This window comes from Molossus molossus, unplaced genomic scaffold, assembly GCF_014108415.1.
Source record: "Molossus molossus isolate mMolMol1 unplaced genomic scaffold, mMolMol1.p scaffold_m16_p_5, whole genome shotgun sequence".
Classification (NCBI taxonomy): Eukaryota; Metazoa; Chordata; class Mammalia; order Chiroptera; family Molossidae; genus Molossus; species Molossus molossus.
In genome coordinates this window covers 24,664,876-24,679,965 of record NW_023425388.1, presented here as the reverse complement: position 1 = coordinate 24,679,965, position 15,090 = coordinate 24,664,876, and the positions used below count along the sequence as shown (strand labels likewise).

The 15,090-nt window shown below is 34.3% G+C and overlaps 1 pseudogene; it reads left to right on the top strand.

Moving 5' to 3' along the window:
* Nucleotides 1-7,091: 7,091 nt before the first annotated feature.
* LOC118617666 lies at nt 7,092-7,377 on the top strand (annotated as a pseudogene).
* The last annotated feature ends 7,713 nt before the right edge of the window (nt 7,378-15,090 follow it).

Below are 15,090 nucleotides of genomic sequence, written 5' to 3'. Positions count from 1 at the left end.
CACCATAACCAAGTGGGATTCATCCTAGTGATGCAAGGCTGGTACAATGTTTACAAATCAATAAATGTGATACATTAAAAAAAAAAAGAGAGAAAAACCATATCATCATATCAATAGATGCTTAAAACACATTTGACAAAATCCAGCACCCATTTCTGATAAAAACGCTCAGCAAAGTGAGAATAGAAGGACCATATCTCAACATAATAAAGGCCATATATGAAAAACCTACAGCCAACCTCATACTCAATAGGCAAAAACTAAAAGCATTTCCCTTAAGAACAGGAACAAGACAGGGATGCCCACTTTTGCCACTCTTATTTAGCATAGTACTGGAAGTCGTAGCACAGGAATTACACATGAAGAAAAAAATAAAGGGATCCAAACTGGAAAGTAGGAAAAGAAACTGTTATTATTTGCAGATGACGTGATATGGTACGTAGCAAAACCTAAAGACTCCATCGAAAATCTACTAGATTTAATAAATGAATTTGGCAAAGTAGCAGGATACAAACTGAATATCCAGAAATCAGAAAGGGAAACTAAAACTAAATCCCATTTACCATTACAACAAAAAAATAAATTAAATACCTAGGAATAAACATAACCAAGGAGGTAAAAGACCTGTTCTCAGAAAACTATAGGACATTAAAAAAATAAATAGAATATATTAAAAAGTAGAAACATAACATGTTCATGGATTGGAAAAATCAACATCATTAAAATGTCCATACTATTCAAAGTAATCTATACATTCAATGTAATCCCTATTAAAATACCAATGACATATTTCACAGATCTAGAACAAATACTCCAAAAGTTTATATGGAACCAAAAAACCCCAAATAGCCACTGCAATCTTGAAAAAGAAGAACAAAGTGGGAGGGATCACAATACCAGATATCAAGTTATACTACAAAGCCATTGTAATCAAAACAGCCTGGTACTGGCACAAGAACAGGCATACAGATGAATGGAACAGAACAGAGAACCCAGAAATCAACCCAAGACAATATGCACAATTCATATTTGACAAAGGAGGTAAGAGCATACAATGGAGAACAGTCTCTGCAATAAATGGTGTTGCGAAAATTGTATAGCTACATGCAAAAAAATGAAACTAGACCACCAACTTACACCATACGCAAGAATACAATCAAAATGGGTACAAGCTTTAAAAGTATCTCATGAAACCATAAAAATCCTAGAAGAAAATGTAGGCAGAAAATCTCAGACATCATATGGAGCAGAATTTTCACTGATACATCACCTAAGGCAAGAGAAACAAAGGAAAAAATTAATAAATGGGAGTACATCAAACTAAAAACCTTCTGCACAGCAAAAGAAACCAGCATCAAACCACTCTCTGGGAGAACATATTTGCCAATGATACTTCAGATAAGGAGTTAATAGTCAAAATATATAGAGTACTCATACAGCTCAATGAAAGAAAAATATAATCCAATTATAAATGGGCAGAGGACCTGAATAGAAACTTCTCCATACAGGACATACAAAAGGCCAAGAAACATATGAAAAAAATACTCAACATCTCTAATTATCAGAGAGATGCAAATAAAAATGACTATGAGATATCACCTCACACTTGCCAAATGGCAATTGTCAACAAATCCTCAAACAGCAAGTGCTGATGAGGATGTGGAGAAAAGGGGACTCTAGCACACTGCTGGTGGCAACACAGACTGGTGAAACCACTATGGAAAACAATATGGTGTTTCCTCAAAAAATTAAAAATGGAATTGTCATTTGACCCAGTGATCCCATTTCTTGGAATATACCCTAAGAAGCCTGAAACACCGATCAGGAAGAAGATATGCACCCCTATGTTCATAGCAGCACTATTTACAATAGCTAAGATCTGACATAGCTCAAGTGTCCATCAGTAGATAAGAGGATGAAAAAGCTGTGGTACATTTACTCAATGGAATATATGCAGCTGTTAGAAAGAAAGATGTCTTACCCTTTGGGACAACATGGAGGGACCTGGAGACTATTATGGTGAGCAAAAATAAGCCAATCAGAGAAAAAAAAAGTACCACATGATCTCACTTATTTACGGAACATCGTGAGCAAAATAAGCAGCTGATCAAAATAGATCCAGAGTCATGGAAGTAGGGAACAAACTAACAAACCTCGGGGGGGGGGGGGGGGCAGTGAGAGCAGTGGGAAGAGATAAACCAAAGAATTTATATGCATATATGCACAAACATTAGGTTGGGGAATGCAGGAGTGGTGTGGGAATGGGAGGAGGGGGTCAATGGGGGGAAAAGGGGGAGGACATCTGTAATACTTTCAACAATAAAACAACAACAATAAAAATATATTATGAATCAAAATGCAGAGTCTAAACTCACCTTTTAAAGAAAAAACTTAAATCAACAAATAAAAATGACATTAGTTCTAACATGATGACAAACTGGGATATCTGGAAAATTATCCTGCTAAAAACATCCATAATCAAGGATAAAATTTCAAAGGTGTTAAAAGATTTTTAATGTATTTTTCAGCTAACACTTAAGAAATTAAAATCCACCAATGACAGGAATAAAGCCAGAACTGAAAAGCAGAGACATAAAAACATAAGCTGTTATTACAGCTCTCTTAATCAATCCAATAAACCAGGGACTGTGTTTTAATGTCTACCTGAATCAGGCAACAAGGACTATGACTCTTGGAAAGCATGAAATTGAAACAGAGAACTCCTAGTAAAGCCTGGCTGCTCCTAAAAGGCTAGAGTATACAAAAATCCATTCAATATAGCAGAGAAAAACACAACAAAACTCTAATGGCGCAGAGTATCCCCTACTAGTCAAACTCCTGGTTTTGAATTTTGGATGGGTTTGGAGACAGGTATTCATTACCCTAATGGTTCAAGGAGCATTAAGCCAAAAGATTAACATAAAATTGTCACAGAGCAGTTCTTTTCCTGGAATATATAATAGATATAATGCACAACCAATGATGGAATATAGCCTCACAAACCAGGCTATAAAGGATTCTCACAAGAGGGGAAAAAAATAAGCCACGAAAAGTAAGCTCACAACAAAATAGTAAAATCACAACACAAAAACAAGTAATGATAGTGTGCAGATAAAATGGACAGTAAACAATCCAAGAATTTTATATAAAAAATATACAAACACACACACACACAAAAAAAAAACCTTGAAAAGATATAGCTTTCGTTTTAGTGATTAAATAGATAAAACAAGGAACTAAAGACTAGTACAAAGTTTATGAAATAAGAACACATTAAGTAAGTAACCAAGTAGACTGCTAGAAATAAAAAATATAGACATTAAAATTAAAAACAAAATGGAAAGTTTAAATGGAAGATTGAATATAGTTAAAACTGAAGAAAGAACTTAGGATAAAATCACAGAATGCAGAAGAGAGATATAAAAGAAAAAAATGGTATGTTAAGAGACAAAGGAAGAATAAAGGTCCAACACGTATATGTCCAGTAAAAATTCTGGAATTGATGAAAATCATATATTTTCATATTGAAACTCACAGAGAAGCAAAATTAAATCAGCACATAAAAATATCTAGTGAAAACTATAAAATGACAAGTCCAAAAAGAAAGTCCTCAAAGTCAGCAAAGAATAAAAACCATAATCTAAGACACAATAGCTGGACTAACAATGGAGAGGCAAAAAGTCACTAGAGTAATATTTTTAGTGATGAGAGAAAATAAATGGCAATCTAAAATTCTATACCAAATAAAAAATCACAACAGAAAGTTCTTCCAAGAAAAGGGAAGATGAAAATAAAGAAACAAACACTGAATATTGAACCATTCAATACTTACATATATACACATTGTTACTATTTTTTTTTCTTTATTGATTTGAGAGAGAGAAATATCGATAAGAGAGAACATCGACTGGCTGCCTCCTACATGTTCCTCACTAGGGATTTGGCCCACAACCTAGGCATGTGCCCTGACCAGAAATCAAACTGGCAACCACCTGATGCTCAACCACGGAACTACTCCGGCCAGGCAATACACATTGTTACCTTAAATGAAAAACTGTCTGGGGTATTTCTTTTTTTTTTTTTTAATCCTCACCTGAGCACATCTTTGCATTTATCTTCAGATAGAGCAGAAGGGAGAGAGAGAGGAAGAGAGAAAGAGAAAAACATCAATGTGAGAGAGACACATCAAGTGGCTGCCACCCACACAACCCCAACTGGGGCCGGGGACAAACTGCAACTGAGGTATGTGCCCCTAGCGGGAACCGAACCCGGAACTCTCTGGTCCGCATGCCAACACTCTAACCACTGAGCAAAACTGGCCAGAGCCCATCTAGGGTATTTCATACAGGTACAAAATAAAGTGTTTTGAAATAAAAGTACTAAATTATCTCAACATTACCTAAAAGCTAGAGGCAAAAAGTTGAAATAAAAATATTCCAAATGTTTCTTCTGGGTGAGAGGTGAAAGAAAACAGGCTAGTAAATGTATTTAAAAGGTCTCATTCTATCAGGTTGGTGAGACTCTACAGAGACAGAATGACTTGGTAAGGGATTTTGTCTTGACTTATGATAGAGAGCTAGCTATGTGCCTATGACAAGAAACATGAACACTGTAAAAAATGAGATAATAAAGTAGAAGTTCCAAATTGACAAGAGAGTAATGGAATAAATTGCAACTTTATTAGTCCAGTTAAAATAGGAACAAAGAAAAGAACTAAATATATATATATATATTACATATATATTACATATATATATAACATATATATTACATATATATATTACATATATATTTAGTTCTTTAGGCAGAAGGAATAAACCAAGCAAATCAGTCATTACAATAAATGTGGACAAACCAAAATGAACCAGTAATCAGACTACGGTTTTTCTTTTGCTGTTGTTGTTTTTCCACAATAGACTATCCATTGCTTCAAAGAAATACATGTATCACAATGTTATAAAGAATAGTTGAAAATAAAGAGTTAGGCAAATGAAAAGAAAAAGTATCAGGCAAAGGCAAACAAAAAGAAGTGTGAAAGAAATATCAAATGGGTGAAATTGAAAGGTAAAAGCAACAGATAAGATACAAATAGATGTTATATGGAATAGAAGGTATAATTTATTAATAAAATGCAATAATCATAAATCAGTATTCACAAAACAAGCAACTAATTATATAAAATAAACACATTCCAAATGAAATTAGAATTAGATATGTTTACTTTAAAATAAAAGCCTACAATAGGTTTCTCTCAGAATGAGATAGAGCTAAAAATAAACAGTATATCTATATTTACCAAATTGATCATTTGTCTGGCTCTGAAGAAAATCTTGTTCTCAGAATAAAATCCAATTAAATCAGAAACAAACAAACAAAAAAATCTATAAGTACTCAAATATTAGGAAACATTCTCCTAGATAACCTTTGTATCAAAAAAGATACAAAAGCAAAACTACAAACTATACAGAAAGCAATAAGAGAGAGCATTTTACAGCAGATAAATATGCAAACTGTATAGAATGTAACCACCTTTATGGCAAGAATTGTGTGCTTATGTGCTCCTAAATCAGTGAAGACAGTAAGTGCTCAATAAATATTTACTAGATATATAAAAGCTAATAGGGTGTAACAAAAACATTATTTGAATGAAAACTAAAGAAACTAGGTACACCATAAAAAATAAATTAATTAAAAAATAAAAACAGGGCCTGGCCAGTATGACTCAGCGGTAAGAGCACTGCCCACGGACCAAAGAGTCCCAGGTTTAATTCTGGCCAAGAGCACGTACCTCAGTTGCTGTTCATCGCTGGCCCCAGTTGGGGTTGTGCGGGTGGCAGCCAATCGATGTGTCTCTCTCACATTGATGTTTCTCTCTCTCTCTCTCTCTCTCTCTCTCTCTCTCTCTCTCTCTCTCCCTCCCTCCCTCCCTCCCTCCCTGACTCCCTCCATCTCCATCTGAAGATAAATATAAAAATATCCTCAGGTGAGAATCAAAAAATAAATAAATAAATAAAAACAGTAGAAAGATGAAATCAACAAGAAGAATGCCAAAATTATTTTAAAATAGAAAAATAAATCGAAACCTGGTTCTTTGAAAATATAAAAGTTATTGATTAAAAACAAAAGAGGGAAACACATATGAGTTGAGAAATGGAAATGGAGACACAACCCATACGAAAGAAGGTGAAAATAATTGTCAGAAAATATTGTTTGTGACTATAACTTTAAGTTTACGAATCTCTAGAGAAAGACAATTTTCTAGCAAAAGAGAAAATTATTATATTTGATCTTAAAAAGAAATTAAAAATCTGAATAAATTTATCACACTAAAAAAAAATGGGAAAGGTAAAAAAATGTGTATTAGAAAAGGAATTCCATGAGGGAATTCAAACAATTGTAAACGTTGGTTAGAAAAAAATTATGTTTGCATTAAGTTGGCACCCCTCAAAAAATAATTACAACTGCCAGGAAGAGCAACTGGCCCAGCATCTAGTGTCCAGTGGACATACCCTGTTATCTGGCTCCCTTGAGAGGCTTTCCCACAGAGCATAAGGAGTCATGGTCACGAATTCCATTCCAGCAATACCTGTAATCATGAAGCCTTGAAAATAATCTTAATGTCCAAGGGAGGGGAATGGATACATTGTGAAACATTCAAACAATTAAATATATGCAACAGTTAAAATGGATACAGCTAAAAAATATGAGTGAAAAAGCAAGTTGCAGAAAAATACATTAATATATAAAACCAGTTATGTAAATTAAAAAACAAATAATATAACAACTACGCATTGGTTTGAGACACATATGTATATAATTAAAGCATAAAAATATGGGCTTGATGCATAGTAACATCATAAGAACTGCCTCCAGAGAGAGGAAGCAGCATACACACAAGAAAGGAAAAGGAGGGGACTTCACCTTTAATTTTCATCACTTAAAAAATCTAGATTAGAGCCGAGGCTGAAGCGCTGGTCCGGAACTGGGTTCCTGGCCGGGTCCCGCAGAGGCGGCGACTACGGTAGGAGGAAGGAGGTGTTGGATGAGCTGGCCCTGCATTGCTATACACTGCAGCCTTATCTCAGCTCAAAATGAACTATATGCCCAGCACCGCCAGCCTCATCGAGGACATCGACAAAAAGAACTTGGTACTGCTTCAGGATGGAAGGACACTTATAGGCTTTTTGAGAAGCATTGATCAATTTGGACCTGGAAAAGGAGAGTGACACACCCCTGTAGCAATTGTCTATTGAAGAAATCCTAGAAGAACAAAGAGTAGAACAGCAGACCAAACTGGAAACCGAGAAGCTGAAAGTTCAGACTCTTAAAGATCGAGGTCTCTCCATTCCTCGAGCAGATATTCTTGATGAATGTTAACTCTTGCTCACAGGCTATTGCTCTTGGGGAGGAGAGGCTGTCACCAAATGAAAGTGATATTCTGGTCACCTCACACATTTGACTAGAGACTGTAGTATTCTGAAGCCATTTTTCTTTTGCATTCTTTCACATATGCAACATGAAGAAATTACGTGGCTTTTTGTTCCTTTTTAAAATGAAATCATTGCTTAAAGAAACAGCTGGATGGACTCCCTTCACACATTAGTATGGAGCCAGCAACTACTAACTACTGCTCTGTATTGCTCTTCTCATCCCAAATTAGAGTTTACAGAGGAAAGTCTTCATTTGTTTGTACATAAAATATGAATCTCAAAAAAAATCTAGATTATGACAAAAGTTAACTTGTTTTCAAATTCTGAAAATATGAAAAATTTTGTATGAGTCTCAGTTAAACTTTTTCATTTGCGTTACCTCCCAAAGCCCTTCTCTGCATCCCTTTCCTCCTACATGGTCCCACTTTCCTGCCAGGTGCCCAGTTCTGTCTCCTTCCCCATACTCTCCAAAAGCAATTTAATATCTGCCATTGGTATTTAGTGTAAATTAAAGCAGCTCATTACTCTCAGATATATCTAATCATCTAATTGTTGAATCTGTATCCACATGTACTTTCTAAACTTTACAAATATCAGAGAACAGGTAGTAGCATCTTTGTAATAGTAGTGCCTTTTTCTGAGAAAGTGGTTTTCCCCAGGCTGTTGAAACCACATCTACTAGGCAACCTTTTATATGCCTCTGTATAATTCAAGGCCAGCTCAATAGAAACCAATTAACTTGAGTATTGTTTTATTATTAGATTAATGCAAGAGCCTTGCTTAGGGAGTACTGCATAATTGCATGAACACGTCTCAGTTCCCTAGATAGATAGGGTGACCAAACACATAACAAGTCTCGGTTTTACTTACAGAGACAATGGTTTGCTGAAGGATACATGGTGAGAGAAACATAGATAGAGGGACGGCTGAGTTTGGAATCAGGCACTTGATATTCTCAAGGCTGCTTCTCCCTCAGAGTGACCAGAAGGCTATCTCCCTGTAATTAGATCCCTGCAAAGCAGGATACAATTTTTTTGGCTGTGCACACACAGGTAGATTGCCATTAGCTGGAACAGAAAGCACAATAACTTCCCTACTTGCTTTGTATTTAGACATTTACTTTTGTTTATTTTAATTAATTTTTAATACAATTCAAGATTTTCTATGAGTACAAACAGCATTTCTGTAACATAATGAGCAGGTTCTCAACTGGCAAATTCACTGGAAATCTCCCAGAGTGAAATTTCTTTTGAAAACTCATTTGTGGAGTCCTCCCACTGTCAATATGGTATTTAACAAAAAACAAAAAAAAACTTCAAATTGATGACCACATGCAATTTTATAGAATAATCATGTCTGACATTTTTGAAATGCAAAGAAATGCACTTGGTTGAAGTTCACTGGTTGTGCATTTCCAAAGCTATAAGGGAGAAGCCAATTTAGAAAAATAAATAAATAAATTGATGGTTAGGGAAAATAGTCTAAGTTGACAGATCATTAAAGGCAGAGCAATTGCAATTTATGATGTTGATTTTTTAAGTGCAATATATTCATAGGTTATTAACTGGTCAGGTAAAAAAATAGATATTTATACTAACATTCCATTTTTGCAAATGTTCAAAGAAGAGAATTATAAAAAAGGAATTTATAGCATAACCTCAATTCTGAAATCTGTACAAGTATCACAAGACATTAGCAAATTTGATAGGTCTTTTTCAAGTATAATGAGAAAATCTTAAATAAAATTGGTCTTATTTCCTTAATGCAGACCATATTTGGTTTCATTATATCTCTTTCATATTGCTCAAGAACTCAACCTTTCAGCAGCCTGATGTATTTAGGAAGAAGCAAAACAAAAAATTTTAAATGTATTCTTTTATTCCATTAAAAGTTAGCCTAGTCCAGCCGGTATGGCTCAGTGGTTGAGCGTCAACCCATGCACCAAAAGGTCGCCAGTTTGATTCCCGGCCAGGACACAATGTCCAAGTTGTGTGCCCAATCCTCAGTGAGGGACATGCAGGAGGCGGCCAATCAATGTTCTCTCTCATCGATGTTTCTATCTCTCTCTCCCTCTCACTTCCTCTCTCTCTAAAATCAATAAAGGAAAAACAAATTTTTTTAAAGTTAGCCTACATTTATTGAGGCATGAACTCAATTATGCATGCTAGAAAATGGAGATACTATATGGTCCCTGCCTGAAATAGAACTTGGTATGCATAGGGTTCAATAGTTGAACAAGTGGAAACATCATCTACTATTATTCCAGAATTCTGATATGTCTTAATGTGTAGCTTCATCTAACTTGAGAAAAGATCTTACTAAAAAAATGTCTTTAGGCTTCCTAATGTAACAATATCAGACTTTTTGCTATCGTTTTCCTGTATTTACTCTATGGATATTATCTGTGCAATTCATTTCAATAAATATGTGTTGAGTGATAGAATAATTTACCTTCTTGAACATCAATCTCCTCATTTATAAAAGAGGCTGTTAACAGTATCCAACTGATGGTGTTGTGAAAGTTAAATCAGACAAACCATTTGCAGTATCAACTACAGGAATACATCCTTTGGAAATAAATGTCCCTGAGCATACTGAACTTTGTCTGTATCATTTATTATATAGCTTGGTAAATCATGGACCACGGCTAAACTAACGAATGAGAACCAAGTCCACATCTCTTCAGGCACTAGGGAAGTGGTGATATATGCAAGCTGCAAAGATCCAAGGCCTTGAGGATGTCCTGTGTTTATGCCACCAAAATGCCAGTTGTCATCCCTCATAACCAAAACACATCCCACGGGGCATTGAATCTGCATTTGGGAGTCTTCAGCTTCCATGATGCTGTTCTATGAATGATTCTGTGTTCCTCATGCTCTGTGCTTTCTTAAAATTAATAAACTTTGTACTGAATAAGACGATTCTATTTCATGAGTTTGAATAATAACCCTAAACTAAAACCCACATGAATAAAATGGCTGACTTGATACTGAGCCAATTGCTGAGCAGGTATAATACCATCGATTTCATGATCTTGGGTGAGGATGAGCCTTAAGAAAAATGGACAGATTTTAGGTGTCCCTGAATTAGCAGTTAAAGAGTGGGTTGGCAAAGTATTGATGACAAAGAAATAAATAGGAAACTCCTCTAATCATGTATTTATACCCTCATAAGTTAACACTGTGGTTCAATGAAAAGTGTCCTTCTGAGAGAAGCAATATTGGAGTGTGAAACTGATTATGGCGTCTTCCAAAATAGAAAGGCAGTATACAGAAAAGGGCCTTTCACCTGTAAGTTGTTTTTCAAGACTTTCATGTTTTACTAAAGGCATTAGTGATCATTTACTCACCCAAATAAATCCTAAGTTAATGAGATGAGTTGAAATATTCTGTTTTAGTTCATCAAAAAGTTAAAATAGAATTACCACACAATTCTATTTCTAGGTATATGCCCCCTAAATTGAAAACAGAGATTCAAATAAATATTTACACAGCCATTTTCATAGCAGTATTTTTCATAATAGCTAAAAGGGAGAAAAACTTCAAGTGTCCTTTGCTGGTGAGGAGTAATACATGCAATAGAATATTAGTCAGCCATAAAAAATAAGAAAATACTGACATTTGTTAGAATATGGATGAAGCTTGAGGGCATTATGCTAAGTGAAATAAACCTTGCAGAGAAAGAAAATATTGTATGACATCACATATATGGAATATAAATAAAAAATTAAATTCATAGAAACAGAGAGTCAATTGGTAGGGAGATGGTGATCACAGGGTACAAATTTCCAGTTATAAGATGAGTAAATAATAGGATCCAATGCACAGCATGATGACAATAGTTAACAATACTGTATTGTATATTTGAAAGTTGCTAAGATAGTAGATCTTATTCTCAACACACACACAAACACACACACACACACACACACACACAAAGGTAACCATGTGAGGTGATGGATGTGCTAACCTTATTGTGGTAATCATTTCACAATATACATGTATATCAAGTCACCACATTGTATAGCTTACACTTCCACAATGTTTTATGTCAATTACATCTCAAAAAAGCTGGAAAAAAATTTAAAGGAAATCTTTTCAACATATGGTGCTGAAACAACTAGACCTCCATGTACAAAAATATAAATCAAGGTACATACTTTATACCATCCACACAAAAATTAATTGCTTAAAATTAATTAATCTAAAATGAATCATAAATCTAAATGTAAAACACAAAATTATAAAGCTTTTACAAGATAACACAGGAGGAAAGCTAATTGACTTTGGGTGTTGTGATGACTTGTTAGATATAACACCAAAGGCACAGCCTATAAAAAAAAATCATTGATAAGCTGGACTTCATTAAAATTAAAAACCTGCTCTATGAAAGAAATATCAAGAGAATGAGAGGGTAAGCAACAGAATGGGAAAAAATATTTGCTAAAGAAAGTACTGATAAAAGACAGTTATTCAAAATATTCAAACTCTTAAAACTCAACAATAAGAAAATTAACAACCCAATTTTAAAAATAAGCTAAAGGTTTGAATAGACACTTCACCCAAGAATATACAGATGGCAAACTGGTGAGGAGATGAAGCAACATGTACTCTCATTCATGGCTGGTGGGAATGCAAAATGATACAGCCACTTTGGAATACAATTTTAACAATAAAGAAAAACAACGCAAAAAAACTCTACAGTAGAGTCCAGACATTTTACTTCTTGATATTTACCCAAATGATATGAAAATATCTTGCACACAAATGTTTATTCTTAATTGCCAAACCTTGGAAACAACCAAAATGTCCTTGAGTAGGAAAGTAAATAAATAAATGGTATGCTATGCCAAGATAATGTGATATTATTCAGTGCTAAAAGGAAATGAGCTATCAGAAATGCAAATCAAAACCACAATGAGATATCACCTTAGACCTGTTAGAATCAAGAAGACAAAAGACAACAGGTGCTGGCAAGGCTGTGGTGAAAAAGGAACACTTACACATGCTTTGTGGGAATGTTAATTAGTCTAACTGCTATGGAAAACAACATGAAAGTTACTAAAAAAATTAAAAATAGATCTATCCACAATCCAACAATTCTACTTCTGGGTATATACTCAAAAGAAATAAAAACAGGTTTTTAATGAGATATATGAACTCCCATGATTATCATAGCATTATTCACAATAGCCAATATATAGAAATGACCTTAATGCCCATCAATGGATGAATGAATAAAAAAAATATGGTACATATACACAATGAAATATTATTCAGCCATGAGAAAGAAAAATAGTCTTTCATTTGCAATAACATGAGTGGACATTGAACACATTATGTTAAGTGAGATAAATCAGACAGAGAAAGACAATGACTGTATGATATCACTTATATGTGGAATCTAAAAAAATGAAACCTGTGAAAAACAGAACAAAATGGCAGTTATCAGAAGTTTGGGTTGCTGGGGGGGAATAAGAGAGATAGCATTTAATGGTACAAAACTGTAAGGAGTAGCAAATATGTCATAGAGATCTAATCTACAGTTTGATGAATATAGACAATAATAATACATTATAAGTATATAATGTGATAAATATTACTGTTTTGGCAATCACATTACAATATAAATATGTCAGAATAACTCCTGTAAACATTTAACTTGCACAATGTTACATGTCAAATTCATTCAACAAAAATATGAGTCATCAAGCTGTGAAACGACATGGAGGAATCTTAGCATATTCTGAGTGGAGGATCCAATCTGAAAAAGCTACATACTGTATGATTACAACTATATGACATTCTAGGAAAGGCAAAACCATGAAAATAATACAAGGATCAGCGGTTGCCATGGGTTAGAAGGGCTGGGAGTAAAGGAGGGACGGATAAGCAGAGTATGGAGGAGTTTTTAGGCAATGAAATTATTCTGTATCAAACTACAATGGTAGATACATGTCACTATACATTTGTCAAAACTCAAACATCAAGCCTGAACCCTAACTTAAACTATGGACTGTAGGTGATAATGATGTGTCTGTGTAGGTTCATCAGTTGTAACAAATGTACCACTGTGGTGCAGGATGTTGATAGTAAGGGGGATTGTGTGTGTGTTGGGGAGGGAAAGAGTTATAAGGGGACCCTCTTTACTTTGCACTCAATTTTGCTGTTAAACTAAATCTGCTCTTAAAAAAAAATAAAGTTTATTCATTTGAAAAAATAGTTACAGAACTTGTATTGGTAAATCAGGTTTATGGGTTGCCAGTTCACAACCTCTACGGCAGAGTATAAACTTACATTTTTGGAGTGAAAGGTATATTGCAGTTTATCTCTAAACTTTATTCTGTTCTGTTGATTTATTTTTTTAATACTTATACTAATGTTACACTGTCTTAATTACTGTAGCTTTATAATATGTTTTGAAATCAAGAAAATAAATTTTAGAATCACCTTGTTGATACCTACCAAAAACAGAGTTGCGAGTATTACTATTTTAGGTGGATTGCATTACATTTCTATATCAATTTGGAAGCATTTACATCTTTAAAAATATTGAATGATCCCATCCATAAAAATGGTATAATCCTCCATTTATTTACATTTCTTGAAATTTCTCTTAGAAATATTTTTAGTTTACCATGTAGAACTTGTGTATACTTTTATTAAATGTATTTATTTGTAAGTATATAATGTTTTGATGCTAACATAAAGCATATGCTTTTGTTTTTTAATTTTTTTTATTTTTATTTTTTATCCTCACCCGAGGACATTTTTCCATTTTTTGTTCAGGTAGAGTGGGAGGGAGAGAGAGGAACAGAGAGAGAGAGAGAGAAACATCGATGCGAAAGGAACACATCAAGTGGCTGCCACCCGCACAACCGACCAGGGTCGGGGACAAACTGCAACCGAGGTACGTGCCCTTAGCGGGAACCGAACCCGGGTCTCTCAGGACCGCAGGCTGACGCTCTAACCGCTGAGCCAAACCGGCCAGGGCAGCATATGCTTTTTAAGCTTTGTTTTCCAAATGTTTTTGTTGCTAATATATGGAAACAATAATATCTCTACTGACTCAAATTTACCACATGAAAAAAATAATTTAAGAAAATTAAAAAGCAAATAACCGTAACCATGAGAAGTATAAACCTTAGTGCAGTTTACTTACACGTAAATTAATTTTTCAGAACTTATTTCCCAGTAATGCCTTCATTAGCTGATTGTCGCTCATGCATGAAAAGACTAAGGGGGATGTGATAAATGGCACTATAAATAAAAACAACAAATTTTACTAAATGCCTGAGTTTCTGTGTTCTCTGTCCTAGGCCTAACCACCAAATTTTAGTAAATTTTAACTTAAACTAGACTACTAACATGATTATTAATCCATGCTCAAATTCTTTTTTTAAAAAAAAAGCATTTTAGCTAGTCTTAAAAATATAATTGAGCAGCAGAAAAACTGATTGACAAATTCAGTGTCCATGACTGAAAATTTATATAATCTCCACCTCAACATCTTTCTAATGGTGTAACTATTTTTTCTTCCTTCTCAAATCGTTAACATCTTTATTCCCATACTTTTTCCTTTTCTCCCAAATATCCCTATAAATTTTAACCACTCCCCATACACTGGTTTCCTTAATCCTATTTTAAAGATAACTAGATTC